The 20,969-nt window shown below is 46.0% G+C and overlaps 1 protein-coding gene across 2 annotated transcripts in view; it reads right to left on the bottom strand.

Annotated features, from left to right (window-relative positions):
- ZHX2 (zinc fingers and homeoboxes 2) overlaps positions 1–11,304 on the bottom strand; it is a 76,062-nt gene extending 64,758 nt beyond the window's left edge. The window contains exon 1 of one of the 2 annotated variants that reach the window (XM_038129739.1): positions 11,154–11,304. The gene's annotated coding sequence lies outside the window, so the exon portion shown is untranslated. The remainder of the gene's footprint in view (positions 1–11,153) is intronic. The other variant, XM_038129738.1, reaches the window with a different exon arrangement.
- Positions 11,305–20,969: the final 9,665 nt, after the last annotated feature.

Genomic DNA, 20,969 nt, shown 5'->3' with positions numbered 1-20,969 from the left:
GCCAAACTCAAATTTCCTTTGTTTTATCCCTGCCAGTATCACTGATTTTTAAAGGATTTGTGAGGTTTGTTTCTGTCTTCCTCCACATTCATGTGTATGTGGGTCCATCAATCCCAGCACAGTAACTTCCTGCTGGTCTAATGAAAGCAGGGATGCTGTGGAGAGACCCCCCACCACCTGTGCTCTGGAGAGTGGCCAGTGTGACCCAGTGCACACAGGAATTCAACACCACAAATCAAACACGCTAAAAGCAGTTTGCGCCAGTCCTGCTGGCCCCAGGAATAACCAGTCTCTTGGATTTCAGTTCACATCACATCTGGCTTGCCACAGATGAACCCTTTTCTGGGGTTTTATAACAGGGGTCTGCACAAAAAGCAAGGATTGATAGCAGAGAGGCTCCCTGAAGACCCCCAGATGGATAGGGACAGCCAGACCCACCTCCTTCAACAGCAAACTGAGCTGGGTTTGGATTCAATCTGAGTATCTCCCTTTTATGTAAGTGTCCTTAGCACAGAGTGCAAAAGTTCATCTGTTCTACCCGTTCAGGACTGGCAGTCAAGAGCTTTGCATTCAAAGGCAAAAGAAAAAGAAAAGCTTAATCTCAAAGTTACAGTCTTAATTCCACCCTCCAAACCACAGATGTTTTAGTAGTGCGGGAGTCAAAGGCAACTGGGCTCTTTGTTAAATAATTAACTACGATTTGCCTAATCCATCCAGCCATCCATCGCAGGTTCTCACTAAAGAGACAAAAACCATCCCCATCAACACCCCACTCTCACCTAAGCAATGAGCTTCCTACAGCACCTCCTGGGATAATCCTCTAGTTTTTAACAAAACTGGTCCTTGACTTTTCTCACCTTCAAACATGATTCTGTCTGCTGCTCTCAATGCAGATCAAAGGCGACCTTAGTAGATCCTTACTGTGCTAAGACATAAATTTATCAAGTTAAATTTCAAGTAATTGTGTTATTCTGTAATTTTATTAAAAACTATCATTGCCAAACATGCTCTGGAAAATAATTACTACTCAGTCTTAATAATAAAGCACATAATTAGCAATGAATTTATACTGCCTCTTTTTAAAATCCATAGCATGTAATGCTCCCCCCATGGAGAGTGTCTTAAAGTGATCATAAACATTGATTTAAAGACTTTAATACCTTAAACTAATTTAAATCACATTAAGGATGAAATGTTACATAGGAAGAACCCTGCCAGATTCAGATGTGTGTTGGGCTGTTCCTGTCTCACACCATCTATTTTGCATAATTAAGAACAAATATTTTAAAACAACAGACAAGTAAAAAAAATCTTTAATGGCCAGAAAAACCTACCCAACCTCACATGTTTCTTAATCAACTTCCTATTAGCTGCCTATTTCATTTAAAAAAGAAGGAAAAAAAAAGTTGACATTTTACCTTCTCCTCCAGCAAAACTTTGATGCTAAGTGTGTGTTACATTTTCTGTTTCCAACCCTTTGAGAACTTATTTTTACTGATTTTACAAGACAGCAAAGGGACATGGGCCATTCATGCACTAGCCAAAAATTCATCAAGCTGCAACCTCAAACAAGCCAAGTGGCCACAGCAGATGCTGAAGAATGTTCCAAAATGAGTATCTGTCAGCTGCAAAGACCAATACTAAAGGGCTGCAAATCACAGTCCTTTTCCACTGCTGTGCAGAGCAGCAATCACGAATTTGAGCAGGAGAAGGGTGTCTCAGCCAATCTGTGCCAGAAGCCCAGCATGGAACTCATCTGGGAGATGCTGCAGCAGGGTCTAGACACACAAGCCAAGCAGTGACCTTGTGACACACAGCAGCAGCCTCCACCCTGAGACTCAGTAAAAGGATCAGGACAAGAGAAAAAGAACAAATGAAACCCCTACTTACACAGGAATGAATAAAATACAGGCAGATTAAAAAAAAAATTAGAGCATGTTAGATGAAAACATGAACCAGTGTAAGTGGTCCTACTGCTTGTGCCAGCGAGAGGCAAATAGGAAAAGATGCCTTGAGTGCAAGGCAGATAACTGAAAAATACGACCACATTCCTACCTTGGCTGCAGAAATCAATACAGAGAGGAAACTCAGGTAAGAATTCAGGTTTCCTGTGCAAATACACCATTCAAAATGCATCAAACTACAACTCACACCACTCCACACAACATATCTAGAAGCTAAAAGCTTGGCAGAGCCCAGGTGATAATTCCCATCCCTCTTGCTGTCTGCTACCATCTGTAAGTAAAGCAGCCTGCAAACAGCCACAAATCCTTTGCCACACAGTACTGCATACCGTTTACACCACCACAATTTTGGGATGCAGCTTGTGTCAAATACCCAGAATCTCCTTGCGAAATACCTTGCACATTTTTCCCATTCAATAGCACAGTTCAAAGCAGATCCCTGTCTCCATCAAGCATCACAACAAGCCACAGATGGAGAGGTGCTCTCCTTGTCCTTTGAGCACCTTGCCACAGCAAGCTTCTTGCTGGGATGTGAATTGAGCCCTCCAAAAAAATGTCAGAGTGGGAACAGACTTGTAGGGGAAGAGGGGAAGGAAGAGGGTGCCACAAAGAAATTAAAAATGTAAACCATGTGCTCAACAATGATCTTCCTCCTGAACTGAGCACAGGGTGCAGACAGGGATTTGTGTATTTTATAATTTAGAAGAACCTTATATTTAAGTCCCCCAGAATTTTTGTGGGAGAGTTGCAGAAGCTCAGCACAGAATTGGAGCCAGCTGGCAAAGGGTGTCTGGTGCCTGCTCACCCCTTGCACCCTAGGGCAGTAGACCCTGAGGCTGAAAGCACTCATCCTTGAGCACTTTGTGGTGATAACAAGACCATTCACTCACCAAGAGGCAAGAACAGAGCAAGGAAAAAGCAGTTCAGGTTTCAGGAGATTAACTTTAAATCCACTAACTCAGTGCTCTGATTTGCTGCTGGAGAAGAGATGGGGCTGGAGCTAAGATCATTCCTATGTACAAGCTCTTTTCAGCATAAATTATATATTGTGACACTCCTCTCCTGACTTGGACATGTACCGAGTGTTCGCACGCTCTCCTGGACCATCACACAGAGGGTAAACACATAAAAATAAGGTTGATAAGGCTAAGATCCAAGATAACAGGACAAACAAACAGAATCTAAGGCACTCAAGTATATTTATGGTTGAAAGCAAAATCCTTCAGAGAGCTAAGATTTTTTTTTCCTTTATCTGATTAAGTGTGGATCTTGAAACTTGTGTTTGCCTTGAGCAGTATTTCTCAAACCACATCACCCCCTTGACATCACCAAGGCACACAGAAGATGCCAAGAGATACTCAGAGGAGGGATATCCTGTGAAAACTATTTTAGCAATAGTGAAATTATGAGGATGCTCTCAAGAGATGCCAATTTAGAAGTAGTAAAGAAAACAGTTCACTCCAAACACATCATTCTTTCTTGTCACTCCAATTGTTTTAAAACACATGTAGAGCCAACTCCTCTCTTATGCTGAAGAATCCCGGACAGGCAGAGAGAAGTAGAGGCTTCTTTAGGCAGCACTTTACTCTGAATTTATTAATCACCATTTATACTCTGAATTTATTCATCACCATTTACACCTGGAAGCTTCCTACCTACATTTACACCTACAGCTTCCAAGCTGTAGTTGGGCAAAATCCTGCAGGTCCTCAGTGGCCACCAGCCCCTGCTCTTTGCAGCCTGGCACGAGCATGATGCATTTGCCAACTCTTCCACGCAGCAACCCCTGGCACTTTCTCTGGTACAAAAACCCCATGTGAAGATTTTCATCATCCTCAGCCAGCTTTTTCAGCTGGTTTGTCAAAGAAAACTAATTCTAGCCCTCAAAAAGGTCACACAGTGGAGCTGGTAGCTTCCTGGCAAGATACTTGTACGCGAGCACAGGCTGGAGGACCTCTGCCTTAGGTTAAAGCCCAGGTAAAAGGGCTGCTGTCTCTCTCCCTCAAAAAACAAACAAACAAACAAACAAACAAACAAACAAAAACACCAAAAAAAAACAACCCAAAAAACCCCAAAAAACCCCCAAAAAAACCAACTGTGTAAAGCCCTGAGACATGAGAAACAGATCTCAAAAATCTGCGACTGCAAGGTCATGAATCCTGGTCCTGAATATCACTTGATGGTAATGAAAAGCAGCATCATAATGGTGACAGGCTGCAAGAGATGACATGGGGTTGCCAGATAGTAAAAACATGAGTGATAAAGGACTCTGTAACTACCTTTGGCTGAGCAAAAGGAGAGCACTGGTGTCCTGGTCCCATGGGTGGGAGCAGTGACAGTCATGTGGACTCCCAGCCAGGCAGCCAAGTGCTCTCCTGGGAGGGAGCTGAGCACTCAAACAACTTCCTCGCCTTTCAATCACATGGAATCAACAACACTCTTCACACAAGACCAGGAAGGGGAATCTCTTTGGAAAAATGCAGAAAAAAACAGCTTCAGGGGAAATGAGGATTCTTTGGGATAACCCCATCTTCCACAATTTTCAAGAAAACTGTACCAAAGCCTGGAAGACAACAAGCACCAAAGCCTTTAGCAGCAGTGTGCTTCCAGCATATCATTTAAATAAATCAGTATCTAGAGAGACAAAAGACAAGGAAAAACTCCCTGTGGTGCCTGACAGTTTGTGCTCAAGGGGATGCTGGAAAAAAAAACCCCACAACAAGACATATTTGCTTTTGAGGTGGGTGGTAGGAAGAGGGGAGGGGAAGGAATATCCCCAGAAACACTTGAGGCCAGAACCATCAGGACTTTCCTTCATTTTGTGTGAAAGAGAATCAGCAATGCTCTGCCAGCCCAGCAGCAAAGCTTGGAGATGCTGCTGCTGTCTGCTTCATACTGGCTTTCACTGGCATGAGAGGAGGCAAAAACCTCCCTGCACCAATTCCCAGGCCACCACCCCAGCACACTTTGAAACCCTACAAAAGTTAACTGCTTCCTACTAGTACCCTCTTGGATTTTTGTCTTGCTAGTAGGATTTAAGAAAAAGAACAGGTATTTTCCCACTTCTGCTATCTAAGTGAAGTGCAACATAAAGTAACTGAAACTAATAAGCATGAAATTAGGCTGAGAAATGTAAAAAATAAATGTCCAAAACTTAGAGTGAGAAAAGCGAACACACGCAAGAAAGGCAACGGGAGGGGCACAGACCTTGAGACATACTGGTATTTTATTAAATCTCTGAGAGTGCCTTCAGCAGCAGCTCAGAACCTGCTTTTTTGGGTGGTATTCAAAAAAAAGAAAAAAAAAAAAAAACCAAAACCAAACAAACCACAAATAACAAGATTCTGCTTAAAAAGAAAGGAACCACATTCTTCCCTATACAGTTTTGCTCAAAGGACTTCTTCCTCCACTCCACTTCCTCCATCAAACTGGACAAGAGGTTAAGTAACACTGAATCTGAGGCTTTCTAAGTTATGGTCACTGATTCAAAATAAACATGAAAATCTCTCTCTATTTGTGTGTTGGTGGAGAGTTTTTTTGTTTAAGTTCCAGTGAATGAAATATGCAGTTTTAGCACTTATTAAATATTGTGGGAAAAACATACAATCAACTACAAAAGAGAAGCCAAAATAAACAGGTAATTTGAGGTTGCAAGTTTAAAAAAATATTTAGTATTTAAGAGGGGAAATAAGGTCAGGACAGGAAGAATGGGGGGGGGGGGGGGAGAGAAGGAAAATCCAAGATTTTAGGCCTCTCATAGGCTCAATAAATAAATGAAAAGCAGTGCAAGACATTCCCATGCTACCCAATCCACTGCTCACATGAAATTAATCGTCCCCTCCACCAGTGCCAGCTGAGACCACACTGCAAATCACAGCATCAAAATGCTACAGATTAAAAGCTAACACTAAAGATTTATATCTCTACATGTCACTTACTTAATAAAGGAGGGAGAGAAGCAGAGGGCTGTTTCTCTGCAAAGCCAAAACTATGAGTTTTCTAAGTGGAGTAACACAAGGCAAGTAGCTTTGCTCTTCATCTTGCAACATTTTTCCAGGAAAGATGATGAATTTTAGACTGTGGAAGTGAACTGAAAGCCACCGTGGGCAGGTAATAGTGCTCTTGAGGAAACTCTGTGACTGGCACAGAGCTATTTGCATTTGCCAGGACGTGCCCATCCCTGTGATCCAGAGTCTCCACTGCAGGAGATCCAGAGTCTCCACTGCCTGCACCTGCAGGAGGGGCTGCACTTAACTGGGGCTTCACTCCAAAACAAAACTCCAAAACAAGGTTTCCCAGAGCAGAGGGTGGATGTGCAGACACCAAGAGCTGAACAAGCACATGACAGCAGGCATGCCTGCATGGGCACATCTCACATCAGGTCTGTACCGGCCATGCTTGCCATGCCTTGTACCAGCCCAGGGCAGGACATGCCACTGAAGCAGCTGAGCTGGCAAACCCATGAGTGAAAGGGCTGCTACACCAGCAAAGGGACATTATTGCCAAAGTCACCTACTGAGACAGGGTGGGATGATAAACCCACAATCAGCACATTCACCTAAGGAGAAAGTTCGTGATCTGCTTGTGGGATGCTGACCACAACAAAGCACCTGGTACGCTGCCTAATGAGATATTAAACATACACAATCTCACTTTTTACCAAAGCCTGTAAAGATGGGACAAGGAGCAATGGTTTTGAACTGAAAGAGTGTAGGTTTAGATTGGACAGCAAGAAACAATTTAAAGATCCCTTTCAACCGTCAGGCTGGGCAATCCCAGACAAAGGCAGCACAAGACAGAGGCCTACAGGACTTCAGAGCTTTTGAACCATGCAGATGGAAACTGCATCCAAGGCTAAGCCTGGACCATGGTACTGTTTACCCTGAAGTCTGTGTGGGTGGGAGTTGTGGAGATCTGCAAATTCCTCCCAATAAGCCTGTAATAGTTAGTTTGAGAGGCAAGCAAGTGGTGAGCAGGCTCCAGTTTGCTACATCAGGTCCCTGCTGGACAACAGTGTGGAGAAGATACAAACTGCAGATGGTGCTGGGGAGGCTTGTTCTCAGAGCAAAGCTGAAGTCCCTGCCCTGCTTTCAGCCCCCAGCACGTGCCCTTGCCCCAGCCAATTCACCAAACGCTGTCAAAACTCACTGCAAGCTCACCCCCTCCACTCCTGATGTGCGATTTCTAGCCATGCAGGTGTTCCAGATCATCTTCTTCCCCATTTGCTTTCCAACCCTTCCTCCCCCGTCTCCCCTCCAGATGGCAAATGCTCCCCTCTGTCCAACACTGACATGAGCCTTCCCACCGGAGCCCCACTGGGGCACTGCCCACTGCAGGCCACATGCAGTCTCATCCATGAATTCAAGGAGATGTTACACCATAATCCACCTCCTCAGCTATCAGAATCTCCCAGGATGACTTTTTTGAAGTCCCATTCTAGCTGCCAACACCTAAACCTTCTCTCCTTGCCTGTGTCGTTCTCTCTCTGCTCAATTAAAAAAAAAAAAAAACAACAAGCCATCTGAGCCTTATGCAGTGCTAAATACACAAAATCATTTCACACCTCTCCCTCAGTTTCACCACAGACTCACAATACTGGTCATTCCACAGAAACTGAGCTTATGGAAAATTCAGTTTTCATTGTAGGAACTGGTTTGGGGTCCCATGGTTCTGAAAAAAGCTTGCCAAATGAATGCACTGTCTTATTTTCAAACTCACAGCATTTTTACAACAACCCTAAGTGCTAATTTTTAAAACCAAAACAACCAACCAAACAACCCCTCTGCCTTGCAAAGGCATGGCAGTTTTGGGGAGAGGCCTGGCTTGGTGATTTCTGAACTGTCTCTGGAAGGCAAGGCTGGAATTGAACACTGTTCCCTTCATCTTCAAAGCACCCAACTTATTTTATTTCGATTTTGCTACACCTTCACAAACAAAATTCTCAAATATTACCCCATATGAAAAGTATTTGAATCATTCTGGAAATCAACAGCTGTTTCAGCTTTTCAGAAAAAAAACCGAACTTACTGCTACCCTGTGACTGAACTGTATCATTACATCCCGTAAACTTCAGATCTATTTTTGAAGGGTTAATAAAATAAACTAACCACACATATTAGTTCTAGCTGATGTGACACATGTAAATACACCCTGACAGAAGACCAGCAATAATCATGATAGCTTCAAGTTAAAGCCTTTGTATATTATTTTAGTGCCAACTTTTGTTTATTACTTACTTTCAGTATGAACAAATAGCATCACGTAGATGTGCAGTAACCTTTAGGGAAAGAACACACTTGCTGAATTACCCTCACATCTGAAAGAAAGTCAAACTACAATTACACTCCATGTGAAATGTAAATGCAGCTTTCCCTGACAGCCATGCTGAAATCTCAGGGAATTCAGCTGTGACGCTGCATGTTTCTGAACAAATTCTAATTAAAATACTCTATTTATTTTCAGTGGATGTTTCCATTCCTTAAGTGGACACAAAGAAAAATAATTTAGACATGGATCAAAACATCCCAACCAGAAGACACTCCAAAATGGCATTTCTGAGAATCATCCAAGTTAGGGCAAAACAAAAAGTAATAAAACCTGAAGATGTCACACATGCAAATACAGTGATGTCATGTCTGGCATTAAAATCTTCATCTTTTACGAGGATGAGCAAAACCTGCTGTGTTCTCATTCCAGCCTGGAGCAGTTTGAAACTGGTTTGAAAATGCAAAAAGAAGGCAGTAACTTCACTGTATTTAATGTTGGCTTTTTTCAATTTTTAATAAAAACACAATAAAACTTTCCCCTCCCCACAAGATAAAACACTACAAACTTGGGCTGTTCCATATGATGGATTATTCATTTTACAGATATTGACGAGAAATTGCTGATTGTAACTAGAGTAAAAAGGAAAAAAGCAAGTGGAATTCTGAGAGAAAGCGACTGGAAGGAGCGTGCTACTTTCAAACACTGACAGCAGGAAATGTCCTGTGTGACAAAACTCTGACAGCTGAACTCTTGGGGTGGACAGGCAGGAAAAACTTAATTTTACAAAGGTGAGCAATCGTAAGGTCTTTGGGCTGATGACTGAGCTATAAACACCTATCCACTTTTTGGCACTGAGTTTATCACGGATACAAGAGAAGACAAACATGGGACAGCTCTTGGGCATTGCTTTCTGTAGAACCCTGAGGGCATAAACACGCAAATGGGGGCAAAGTAAAATAAGGACCAGCCAGTTCTTAGCATTTATATTCTTCCCAATTGCTGGCCAGTACCTTGCTTTCCCTGATCCAGAAATCAATCTGCAATTCTGTTTCAAAGAGCTGCTGAGTTCATACAACATACTGAAGCCACATCTACATTAGAAAGGCTTCACCGCTATAGAAATATATTACCCTGGCAAAGCACTCTAGTCACAGATACCTCTTAAACAATAATATTGCTCATCTGCTGGTCTAATAAAACCACGGCAGCACACACCACTCCTGATACACATGCCATTTCCCAGTAAGGCTGCACGAATGAGGTTTCTGCTACAGACATCAGACCTCCTCTAGTTACATCTGTGCCTCCACGACCCAGCCGCGGTCAGGAGGGAAAAACCACGCACAAAGTTTCATCCGTACTTTAAAAATAAAAGGCACCTCACTGACAGCCTTGTGCTGTGACCCCGTGCTGTCAGACCTGCAGCTTCTCGAGGCGATGTACACTGAGCCACTCTCCCCGCTGCGGGACCCGGCAGGCAGGAGCGGCTGATGGCCGGCAATCCCGACCACCAGGTCCCCTTCCCACCCAGCCAAGAGCCCTACTCTTCCCTCCCATTCCTACTTCTTCGGATGTTTTCTCTCCCCTTTAGCTCTCCACCTTCCAATCCAAAACTTTTGCTGTGTTCCCCTGCACGGCAGGACTCTCGCAAGTTCACAGGGTTTCCAAGGAGCACCTGCCCCAAGAAAGGATGGGGAGCCGCTGCTTGGGCAGCCAAGGGGGAGGAAATCAGAGCCATGCCCCGCCTCCCCGGCCGTCTCCCTCAGGAGGGATTCCCAGGCTCCGAACTAACCAAAGCGCTCAGGAAAGAGCTGGGTATACGGATCCCCCGAAGTCAAACAGGTACTTCCCTGTGTCATTTCCAAGTTATAGTCCTAGCAAAGAGGGGGGTAAAATCAGTATCCTTCCCTGTCGCCTTCATCGCAGAGGGAGAAAGAGAAGGAGAAAAAAAAAAAAAAAGAAGAAGAAGACGGTTCTGTGATGTCTTTGGAAACCGGCTAAAACAAACGGGAAAGTCACCTCTCATTAAAAAAAAAAAAAAAAAAAAAAGTGGATATAACGTGCCAAAGCCTGAATTTTCCCAAATCTCCCCATTCCGGAGAAAACAAAATGCCACGGGAAGGCAGAGCCTTTCGCCGAGGCTGGAGGAGGGATGGAGCGGGGCGCCCGGCTCGGCCCCGCCGCGGTCCCGGCTCGGTGCCGCCGCTCCGCCTCGCCGCTCCCCGCAGTCACCGGCAGCGAGACCCGCGCCACGACCACGGCGTCACGGGTGGGAGGGGGGCTGCCAAAGAGGGGAGGGAGGGCAGGCGAAGGAAAAAACATCAAGAATTAAACCAGAAGAAACCGCTGCCAAGTGCGGCCGCGGGCGCGGAGCCACGCGCGGCGGCGGCGCCGGGCCCCTCCCGCGCCCCGGGGCGGCTCTGCCCCCCCGGCCCGGCAGCCCGCGGCTCCTCGTCAGGGACCGCGCTGACAAAATCCCCTGCTCGCCTCTACGTAACGCCCTGTCGAAAGCGGACGCCATATTTTGTGTTGCTGATGTCGACATAGACAAACGTAGACATGTTTCCCCCCCCCCTCCTGCTTTTTCCCCCTTCGCCCAAACTTGCGATCGGGAGGCGGCGGGGAGCGGGAAAAGGGCGAGGGGAGGGAGGCTGCACGGCCAAAAATGAAAAATGTAGCCAAAATAATTAAGAGCCCACCCCGAACAACCCTCCCGGCTCCCACCCCCGGCGCTCTCCCCCGCCCTCCCCCCCACCTCCCGGCCCCCGCCGAAGTCCAGGGAACCGGACAGTTTCTCGCAGGAGGAAAAGTTGGGTGCGAGCGGTCGGGCCGGGAGCGCCGGCGAGCGTCCGTGCGCAGGGAGGGGGCGGCTGGGGAGCGCCGCGCACCGGGGGAGGGGGCCCCGCCTGGGAAGTTTCCTACCTGCGCCCAGGGCGGCGGCACCGAATGTCCCGGGCGGAGCGGCACCGGGGCTCCGCTCCGCGCCGCTCCGCTCCGTGCGCCGCCCGCGGCCGCGGGACCCCGCGCCCCCCGCCCCCGCCGCGCCGGCCCGCGGGGAACACGCGCGCCCCGCCACGCGCGCACGCACCGGCCCTGCCCCGCCGCGGAGGAAAAAAAAAAAAAAAAAAAGGGGGGAGAAAAAAAAAAAAGGGAAAAAAAAAAAGGAGAAAAAAAAAAAGAGCCCTCGATCGGCGGGGATCTACGCCAAACCCCACATGATCTCTGACGTCAGCCTGCGTATTTGCATACGATACCACCGCCGGCGCGGCCGCCGGGGTCCCTCGGCGCGGCGGAAAGTTGCGCGCGGGGCCGCGCCCCCCCCACCGCCCGCCCGGCCCGGCCGCGCCTCCCGCGGCTCAGCCCCACCGATCCTCCGCGCACCCCCTGCCCCGAGCGGGGGCTCCCCGGGCGCGCCGCCGTCCCTGCGGTGACACCGCCGGCCCGTGCCCGGCCCGGCCGGTGGCATCGCCGGTCCTCGCCGCGCTCCCCTTCCCGCTCCGCGGGACGGAACCACGCGGACCCTCCCGATCTTCCAGGTGGAGCCGGGGTCACAGCGGGGTACCCCACTCCCCGCCCCGGGCGGTTCGAGCGGTGGCGACGCCGAGGGGGATATGGACCCTTGGTAGAGGGGCTGGGAGTGAGGACCCTCGGAGCGGTATCCCGTGAGCTGGACCTCCCCGTGTGGGGATGGCAGCGGCTGGACCCTCGTTCTAGGACGTGGGGACGGGACCAGCATCTCTGCATCGCATCCCTGCTGTAGAGACGGCGGGGGCTGTCCCCCGCGGTGGGCACGGCGACGGGATCCCCAGGGTCTGCATGAGGCTGTGCCGTAGCCGTGGAACTGCCCCTCGGAAGCGGGGCAGATTACCTGCGGAGGTGGGAGGCACTTCTTCATCTTCGGCTTGTGATGCAGATTTTCCAAGCCACAGTCTTTTGGGTGGGCTTCAGGCGGTGGTTTTTTTTGTTGCTTTGAAGAAGGTGGTGTGTATTTCCAAGGGATGCTACCGCAATCTCTGCTCCTCTGCTGCAACGCAGGAATCCTTTCCCCAATTTAAAACTGCCGTTGAACTCTTTGCCCGTCTTCCAAAGAGATGCAGACAGATAGAACCCAGGCTATTTTCTGTTTACTTCAATGAATTAATTAAAAGAAATAATTTATTGATTGTATCTTGCTACTAGATAGCAGATCTTCCAACAAGTCCTGGCTAATAAGACTTAAGAGTAGCATAATCTCACTGTAACTTCAGGGATGTGTCATCTAGACGTGGTATCTTTGATTAGATCTCATTAGATTAATCTTTTAATTCTATTCTTTGTGCTCTACAGGCTTTAAACCTCGGCTTGCTTCGGCTCTCACCGTGCCCCATGTCACCAGCAGGCTGGCCAGGCTGCAGCCCTTAGCCCAGCTGAGTAACTTCGCTGGGCATGGTTTTGTTTCCCTTCCCCGTGTAGGGCTGGGGACTGGCTCGTGTTTGAGTGTCAGACGAGGAGTTCTAAGTTATTGCAACTGAATAATCGCAGAAGAACGTAAATATGTCAAAGCAGTGTCAAGAGATTTCTTTGCAGGGATACCCTTATCTGAGTAGGCGTGTTTCTGACTGCCTGACTGAGTATAGTCTCTCTCTGTAAGTATTTGATAACAGGATGGATTCCTTCCTTGCTGCCACCAGCCCCGAGATTCCTGCTAACTTCGCTTTCCAGATGGAGGCTGTTAGGCAGGGACAAGCCTGGGCATACTCTCGGCACTTGTTGGATGCCCCTTAAAGCTTGCTGATGCTCATCAAACTCCGGTGTTCGTCCCAAAAGCTGTTGGTGGTTTTGATATTTTTAATGGAAATTTCTTTCTCTTTTAAACATTTCTGAATATATTGTGTTTACCTCTTCAGTAGCTGTCTGCCCCTGAAAATGTTTCTGATTTTTGAATTTTTGCACAATTTTTGCACTTTTTGAATTTTTTTTGGTGCAAAAAAAAAAAAAGCTATTTTAGGGCACAAAGATTTTCCTCCAGGATACACAATTTTTGTACTGTCTTAAATTCCTTTTCTACGATCTAGAAAAAGAGACAAGCCTAAGTGTTTTAGTAAGACTACTATACTTTTGAGTAGAAAATCTTCTTGAAAGGGTAGATCAGTGGAAAAGCAGGTGAAAAATCGTCTGCTTGCTGTTGTCCTAATTGACACGTACTTTAAGACCTGTTTAACTTTTCTTTCATTTCCAAACGCAGAAGGCTCTTTGTCTGATTAGGTGATATGGCAGCTAGTGCTGCCTTTCAAGTGCAAAAAAGGGCTGTCAGTGGGGCCAGGTGTGGGATTTCGGACCTTAAACCCGGGTTATAACAAAGGCAATTTTAACCTGTGGCCAAAGAGATCCCTGCGCCAAGTAAGGCCCGCAGTGAGGCTTAGCCGCCTTCCCCAAAATCGTGGATGGTGCCACACAAATTAGGAAGTGGAAGGTCATTAAAAATGAGGCATAATTCACTGTATTTACGATGAAGAGGATGTGGGTTTAAAATTGGAACAGTTGTTATTACTATCCTATATGAATAAATTAAGGACAACTATTTGAGCAGGTGTGTGTTCAATGCTCCTGCTAGAGAAGCTGCTCACACTGTGTCATCTAACTCCAAGAATACTTGCTTGTGTCACAAAGGCACAAAATACAGTGCACAGAGATTGGTTTGGTGAATGTTTTTTGACTTGGTCATCACATTCCTCCTCTGAATCGTGAGCAGTGGGACAAACAGGTTGTGTGGCATCTCTACCTGGATGCTGTCATTTAGGAAACTCATAGCTGGTCAGTTAGCTCTGATTCTGTCAAATTTATTTGAAGTTAAGTGAAATGATCAAAGATTTACTGAGTGATGGGAGAACGGTGTTTAAGATTAGAGTTTATAATTACAAAAGCCTTGATTCCTTTGGAAGTCATGCAATTAAAAAAGTATCAGTGATGAATGCAATTCAAATACTCTTACAAAGTCTCAGTATTCATTTATAAAAACCTAACATTAACATGATGCGCGGGGTAAAAGCAAAATGGAAATTGCTTTTGCAGAATATGCAAAAGGAAATTTGCAATTTTAAATTTCTTTTGCATAAGGCCTCTCTTTTTAATTAATAGCACAATGAAAGCCACACTGATTACAAAGCACAGTGAACATGCATGCACAGTTTCCCAGGAAAGTGAGGGCAGAGTAGTTGCTTCCTTTAAATCTAGTGCCCTCTCTGTTCCTTCTGTGCACCGTCTCTGGGTTTAAAGTGACATCTGCTCCACAAAGCCCTCAGATATGAAGTTGCAGTCTTGTCTGTGAAATAATGCCTTGGTCAGACACAATGAACTGACTTTTGCTCTGAAGGTGCTGCATACATATCCTGAAAGGGAATGTACATCCTCTAAGAGCCGCAACAGAGGCGTGCAAATAAAAGAAGTGTTTTCTGTTGAGTGCACGGCTACATGTTTCTCATTTTTATGCTGGCCTAACTCTGTGAGGTCAAGTGGAGTTTTGCCTACAAGATGTAGCAAAAAACAGGTAGGCTGTGAGCTTTGGAATGGATGTGTTTGCTTCTCCCAGGGCAGGTGAACAAGCTCTTGGCTGGTGGGCCAAGCTACTGCCTTGGAGCTGGTTTTGGGAAGACCCAAACTCAGCTTCCGTTGCTAATTTTACACCTTGCTCCCATCTCCTCTTCCACCCGTTCTTCTAACCCTGCATGGGCATAGCGATTTGCTGGCTCTCTGTTTTTAATGCCAGCTCAGTAGTGGACTCAGGCTTCTTATACAATCAGAAGGAGAAATTAAGGTAAAAACAAATAAAAAAGAAGTCAGCAGACAAACACTGCTACCGTTTTTCCCTCTCTTGTGGAGACCTTGATCTCTGCGCTGAGGGCCGGAAGTGGTGCTTGACTGGTGTGCACATCAATGGCTGAGAAACAAAGCTCTTTAGCCTGGTGGGGTTTTTTCACCACCCCAGCAAATCAGCTTCCCAAAGCAAGCTTTCTCCTTTGCTAAAATGCTTTGTCGCTCCTATCAGTGTTCTCAATCCGGCGTGTGCAAATACAAGCTGAAGTAGTAAGCACCGATCAGATGTGCTGTTTGCAAAATGAGATGTTAATACGAATGCACAGAAAAGGAAAACAATATCAAGGTCTGATCCAATTATAAGGGCTGATCTTATGATTTGTAGTGCCCTTAAGCTGGGGGAAGCTGTCAGAAGGCAAGATGCCTCCCCTCCTGGAAGAAGGGCTGATGGGGAAGATTAGTTGCTAAGCCTGGATGGAGAGAATCCCCTGAACACAACCTCCCCAAGCATTTGCACTCATCGCCTGAGCTTAAGATGGGTCCTGGCAAGAGGCACGCAGGCATCTGTCTTTTTCTGTTTCAAAAACTCCAGGAGAGCTGATCACTTATCACGGGAACCATCTGGCTTATTCTTACAAAGATCAACAGTTAGTCACTGAATGAACAAGGAACAAGCTGCATTGAAGTCTGCTCTCCCCATTAAATATGAGGACTCAGCCCAAGGTCTCTGAAGCACCACGTGCTTTGCCTGCTGCAGGCAGAAGGGAGAGAGAGTTAATTTTGCCTTGAGGTTGCTGAGCTGCTGTCATGTGGAAGAGAGCTTCTGTGGTGAGCCGGGGGACGTCGGCGTCTCTGCAGTGAGCTGTGGTGGCCATGGGGATGGGGACCCGAGGCTTTGCTTCCTCAAGGTCACCTCTGCCAGGGATGGAGGAGGGAGCAGAGCTACACCATGGCTATCTGGAAAGCTTGACACCATCTGCTCTGCCTCCAATGTTGACTGTTGATCTCAGTTCCCAAGTGCCAGGGCAAGAGGTGGGAATGGGTTATTGTTCTGTGCCAGTTGCTGAGGATGCAGGACCAGGCCAGCATAGGCTGCTGTGGGTCAGTGCTGCTGGGCTGTGAAACTTAGGGAGCCAAGGTGTTTCACTCTTGCCTTTGAGGAGTAAAACTCCACCTTGTCCCTGAAAGGATGCAAGCACATCTGTGTGCTCTTCGTGCTTCATTAAGAAGGACCATAGAAATAACAGAGCCAGCTCCTTGCTAAAACTTCTGAAGTCAGGCCACTGTACTGACTTGTGTGGGGCAGTTAGTGTTTTAATAAAGCCCTTGGCAGCCTCTGCCATTCCTATCAGGTCCCTGTGAAGGGTGGCTGGCTTTGATATGCACTGATGCACCAGGGGGGGCTTTGCTCACCCACCGCTGCTCTGGGCCTCCTGTAGCCAAGCAGGCTCCAGACTTTTTTGGACTTATCAGTGACCTGACAAGCTCAGTGAACTTGGAGCAGCAGCTTGGCCTTTCTTGTGGATGGCCTGCAGATCTCACGTGAATGCTATAACCTTTGCTGAGAGTGACAGTTTGGGGATTTTTCTTCTCTTTTCGATGTTTTTTAATTTTTTTCTATTGCTCTTGCTAATTACTAAAGCAATTTTTAAAATTTAAATGAGGGCTTCCTCCCTCACAGCCCATCTGCTGTGAAATCACAGCGCACATCCTTTGTGACAGTTCAAGCATTGCCATGGCAACGAGCTGTGATGTGATCAGCCCTGAGTTATGACCTCACTGCGGGACCAGGCAGGCCAGGCTGCTTTGGCAGAAGGAATAAAAACCAACTTTTGTATTAACAAAAGTGGTATCTTGCCTACAAGCCAGTGGGATTTGTCCTGGACTAAAAGCCAGGCTAAATCCCTTTCTGGAGCTTTTTACAGCACTTCAGTGCTAGGGCTTGGCAGGGGCATCCACTTGAGAAATCATCTATTTGTTTCCATAGAGAAAGTTACTTTCTTTGAGAAGTCTTTCCCACCAGTTTATGGAACTATTTCAGTGGAAATTCTTTGAATTTTTAAGACTTTTTGTAATTTTTTTTTCCCTCCCTGTTTATCCATAGAGCTGGAGACCAAACTCTCTTTTTCCTATTTGGAGGCAGGTGCTGCCATGGCCAGTGGCAATGCATACTTCACCTGTGCTCCCCCGTGGCTTTGCCCCGACCCCATCCAGAAGATAACAGGGCTGGGGTGAGTAGTTTGACTTTCTGAGGCATTCATCTCTCACCTCCCTGCTGAGCCTGGCATGAAGGGTGACAAGGCTGCAAGCCTTTGTGGACAACTGGAGTGGATTAGTGACCAAAGACTGCCCAGCAGGTGTCATATCCAGTGTTATCCATTTCCAATTAACCAAAGACCTGGTCCAGAGCCCCTGGTTCAAAGTAGGGGATTATTTTAATTTTTTTTTCTTGTGTGACTCCTGCTGATTTTGGATCAGATTTTAACTGTCAAACTGAGCCTGCTCTTCAGGAAGCTATTTACACATGTAACTAATTCACCAAGACAGCTTGTATATTTTTCTCTACTGTAGAATGTGTTTCAGAATGTGTCTTTATCTGTCCATTATATGGAATACAGCATCTTTAGACCGATGGTGCAAACAGAACTGATGGGGATCTTTGGCAATTCTAGAGGGACTGGTGATACAATTTGCCACCTCTCTGGAGACCTGGATGCTTTGCAGGCAGCCTGGTTTCTCTACTTTATTTCATGCTGTTTATGAGGATTTAAACAATACATGACTATTAAATTACATGTGTTAGCTGAGAGGTGTTTTGGGGAGGGGGGGAGGGAGTCTGGGGAAGATGATGTAGTTCCAAGTGGCACCCTCTGCAGAGAAGTATTTCACAGTATTAGGCTTTCAAATGTTAAGACTTTGTGGGCAATTTATCTAATGGTATTAGCTAGGGGAGTGCCAAGGTGTGTGTGGTGATGGAAGAGCACACAGCCCTTGGTTGCTATAGGTCCCCCTGTCCCTTATAGCAGAGCTGGTACATAAGGCTTACAGTCCTCACACGTCTGTTCCTCTCCTGTCCCTTTCTGAGCATATGCAGTCAATATAGCCCCAGTGCATTATTGATCAGGCCATTTAACTTTGCACTGATGACTCTGCTTTACCTGTTGAGTCAGACAGCTGACAAATGGTTGCTGTAGTTTTTGTCTTTAAGCCATTTTGGAAAGACAGCCTTGAAGATCTCCATAATTTTTAGGCTCACAACCAAAAGGGGAACAGAGGGGGAAGGACTCAAGTGTAATAATTGTCTCCCTCCAAAACTGTCTTTAAAAATACTCCCTGGTTTAGCCTCTTTATGCCATTTTACAGCCTCCAGCAAGTTTTTACAGCTGAGCTACTTTCCAGCCCCAGAAATTGTGGTACAGCCCCTGAACTACTGAAGTGCAAATGACTTGACCGTAATCTAGGAAGATTCAAGAGAAACAGGTCAGGTGTCACACTAAACACTTATGGCAACATATTTCAACAGCAGGAGGACAGAAGCAAGTTTTACCCTGGTCAGGTTCAATATGGGAAGATAAAAATCTGTTTTTTGAAGGTGAATGTTATCAGTTTACTGGTCTTTGGCTGCGCAGGCTCAAAAATAACAATCCTTCTGGAACTCTGTGTAAACCAGAGCCTTAAGGTACTAATATTAACTTCATAAGCTTCACAGCACACTCATAGTATCAGCCCCTGTGGTTATCCCAATTTATTGGTGGGAAACCAGAGCTTGAGAAAATAAGACAAGGTCTCCAGTGGCTTTGGCTATGGCCAATCATTCATAAAAATCAGTGCCAGCATTGGGGCTCCTGGGACTTTTGGCAACCCCATGCAAGGGACTCATGGCACAGCCAGATCCCTGGAGTCTAAACCCACTGGCTTGGCTGTGCTGCACATTGTTCACCCCATTGCTGGCACCAAGAGGAAGGCTTAGCTGGGCTTGCTGCAGGTTGAGGTAAATATTTATGAGATTGACCTGGATCTCAGTAGTGGCAGTAGGAATTTTCCTGCTTTCACAGAAAAGTGAGTTTATACCACTCTCAGAAATATAAAAGCAGTATCACAGTGCTACAGAAACAATTTGGAGTCTTTATCCTACTGGGGCTCAGCCAAGAGTTAGTATCATTTTCTTAGTAAGACACCTGCCCTTAGGTCCTCAGCATATAGATTTTCCCTGCATGCTGGGTTAGCTCCAGAATTTTGTTTTGCTGCAAGGCCATGCTAGTAAAATTTTCTAAAAGTTTTGGAAAGCTGGATTTGCAAATCTAGCTCCTGGATAACATGGTAAATTATAGGTTATGGGCTGTGTGTATTTATTGCCACTAAAGGGAAATGTTTTTTTTCTGATCTTGAAAATCCCAAAAAGGCAGCTTTATCAGTGAAAAATATTTTGTCACAGTAGCCACCTTAAACGTCACCCTAGACCAGTGACAAATTTATGGTGACATTTTTAAACAGAGATGGTTAACTCATGTGCTCCCTGTAAAATACTGATTTTCCTGCACTTTGAGAATGTCTGGAGGAAAAAAGATACTGTATGTAAAACCTGATTTGTAAAAACTATGTGCCTATTGCTTCTGGGTGCATTTACATTAAAAGACACAAATTAAATTTAACATGATGCTGCCAACAACTGTGTTTAATCCAGGACTGAGCAGACAGGACAGGATTTAGCTTTTCAATAAATGGGTGGCATTTTAGGGAGAAGCTTGGAAGAGGTGGGAGAGACACACTAACAGAATAAGAGATAAAGGTGTATACCTTTATGAAGGCATGGACATGCATTTTACTGCCTATGAACTGTAAATTACCATCTGGTTTCAGAAAGACTCTTTCCAGTATTAAAAGAGACGTAGATAAGAGAACCCTTTGTCCCAAGACAGTGAATTTATTTGCAAGAGTTTTTGGAATTCGGTGATAGAAGGAAAAATAAATGTAGATTTTCTATAAGTTTTCCTTATGCTCTAATATTGGTACTGATGTTTCAGAGAAATGCTGGGATCTACTTTCTGGAGGGGAGGTGGGAGAGAGATTAATTCCTGTCCAGGTCCTATTCACTGCTTTTACTTACTGTCTTAACACATTTATGAAATACATTTAAAAATAATTAGTATGCTAAGGATGGCGTGATGGATACCAAATTTGATGCATAGTGGTACAAATGAAGATTAATATTAGTCATATCTGTGTGATTTAATGAAGGATATAATGCCACCTGCTGTGTGGTGGAATCAAATTACTGGTTTTTTGGTTGTTTTTGACTAGTTCTGGAAAGAAAATTAATTTGAACTAAGCTAATTTCCCTTTAATGTCTTAGATTTGTAATTAAAGATTCACGTGTTGCAGTTAAGCATAAATAGTGTGTAAAAACACACATAGGAGAGGCCTATGATGTTAACCCACCATTCCCCAGAGGATACAGCACCCAGCATCTTCCAGCTGAGATTAGTAGTAGCTTCCTTTTCTTCTTCTCTGTGGACTTGCAAGACATCCCCATACATTTCCCCGCTTTTTTACAGGTACAAAAGAATATCCCTTGGAGGCCAAGTCTTGGGCTGTTATTCCCAGAGCAGTGCCAGAAGGAGATGTATATTCATACCCTTGGTGTGTGGCACTTGCTGGAGTCAGTGCAGGGCCAGGCTGGGCTGGGACACCTCTTTGGTGGCTGCTGCCCCAGCATCTCTCAAGCCAGGGATAGCATGTGAATCCCAAGAGGGAGCAGTGATGCTTGGAGTAGGAGTCTCTGCTGGAAGCAGACCACAAATGGCATCAAAAGAAGCCATTAAAACCCAAGCTGTGGCTTGGCTGTGTTGCCACTGTGGACCTTTCTGAGGACCTGGAGTTTTTGGCTAATGGGTTGCTTTGTGGCTCAGGATGGCCAGTGTAGGCAGAGCTGCTGTGCTGGAGTGT

Source organism: Motacilla alba, chromosome 2, assembly GCF_015832195.1.
Source record: "Motacilla alba alba isolate MOTALB_02 chromosome 2, Motacilla_alba_V1.0_pri, whole genome shotgun sequence".
Classification (NCBI taxonomy): Eukaryota; Metazoa; Chordata; class Aves; order Passeriformes; family Motacillidae; genus Motacilla; species Motacilla alba.
Note: the sequence above shows the minus strand (reverse complement) of the source record. Positions and strands in the feature narration are given on the sequence as shown.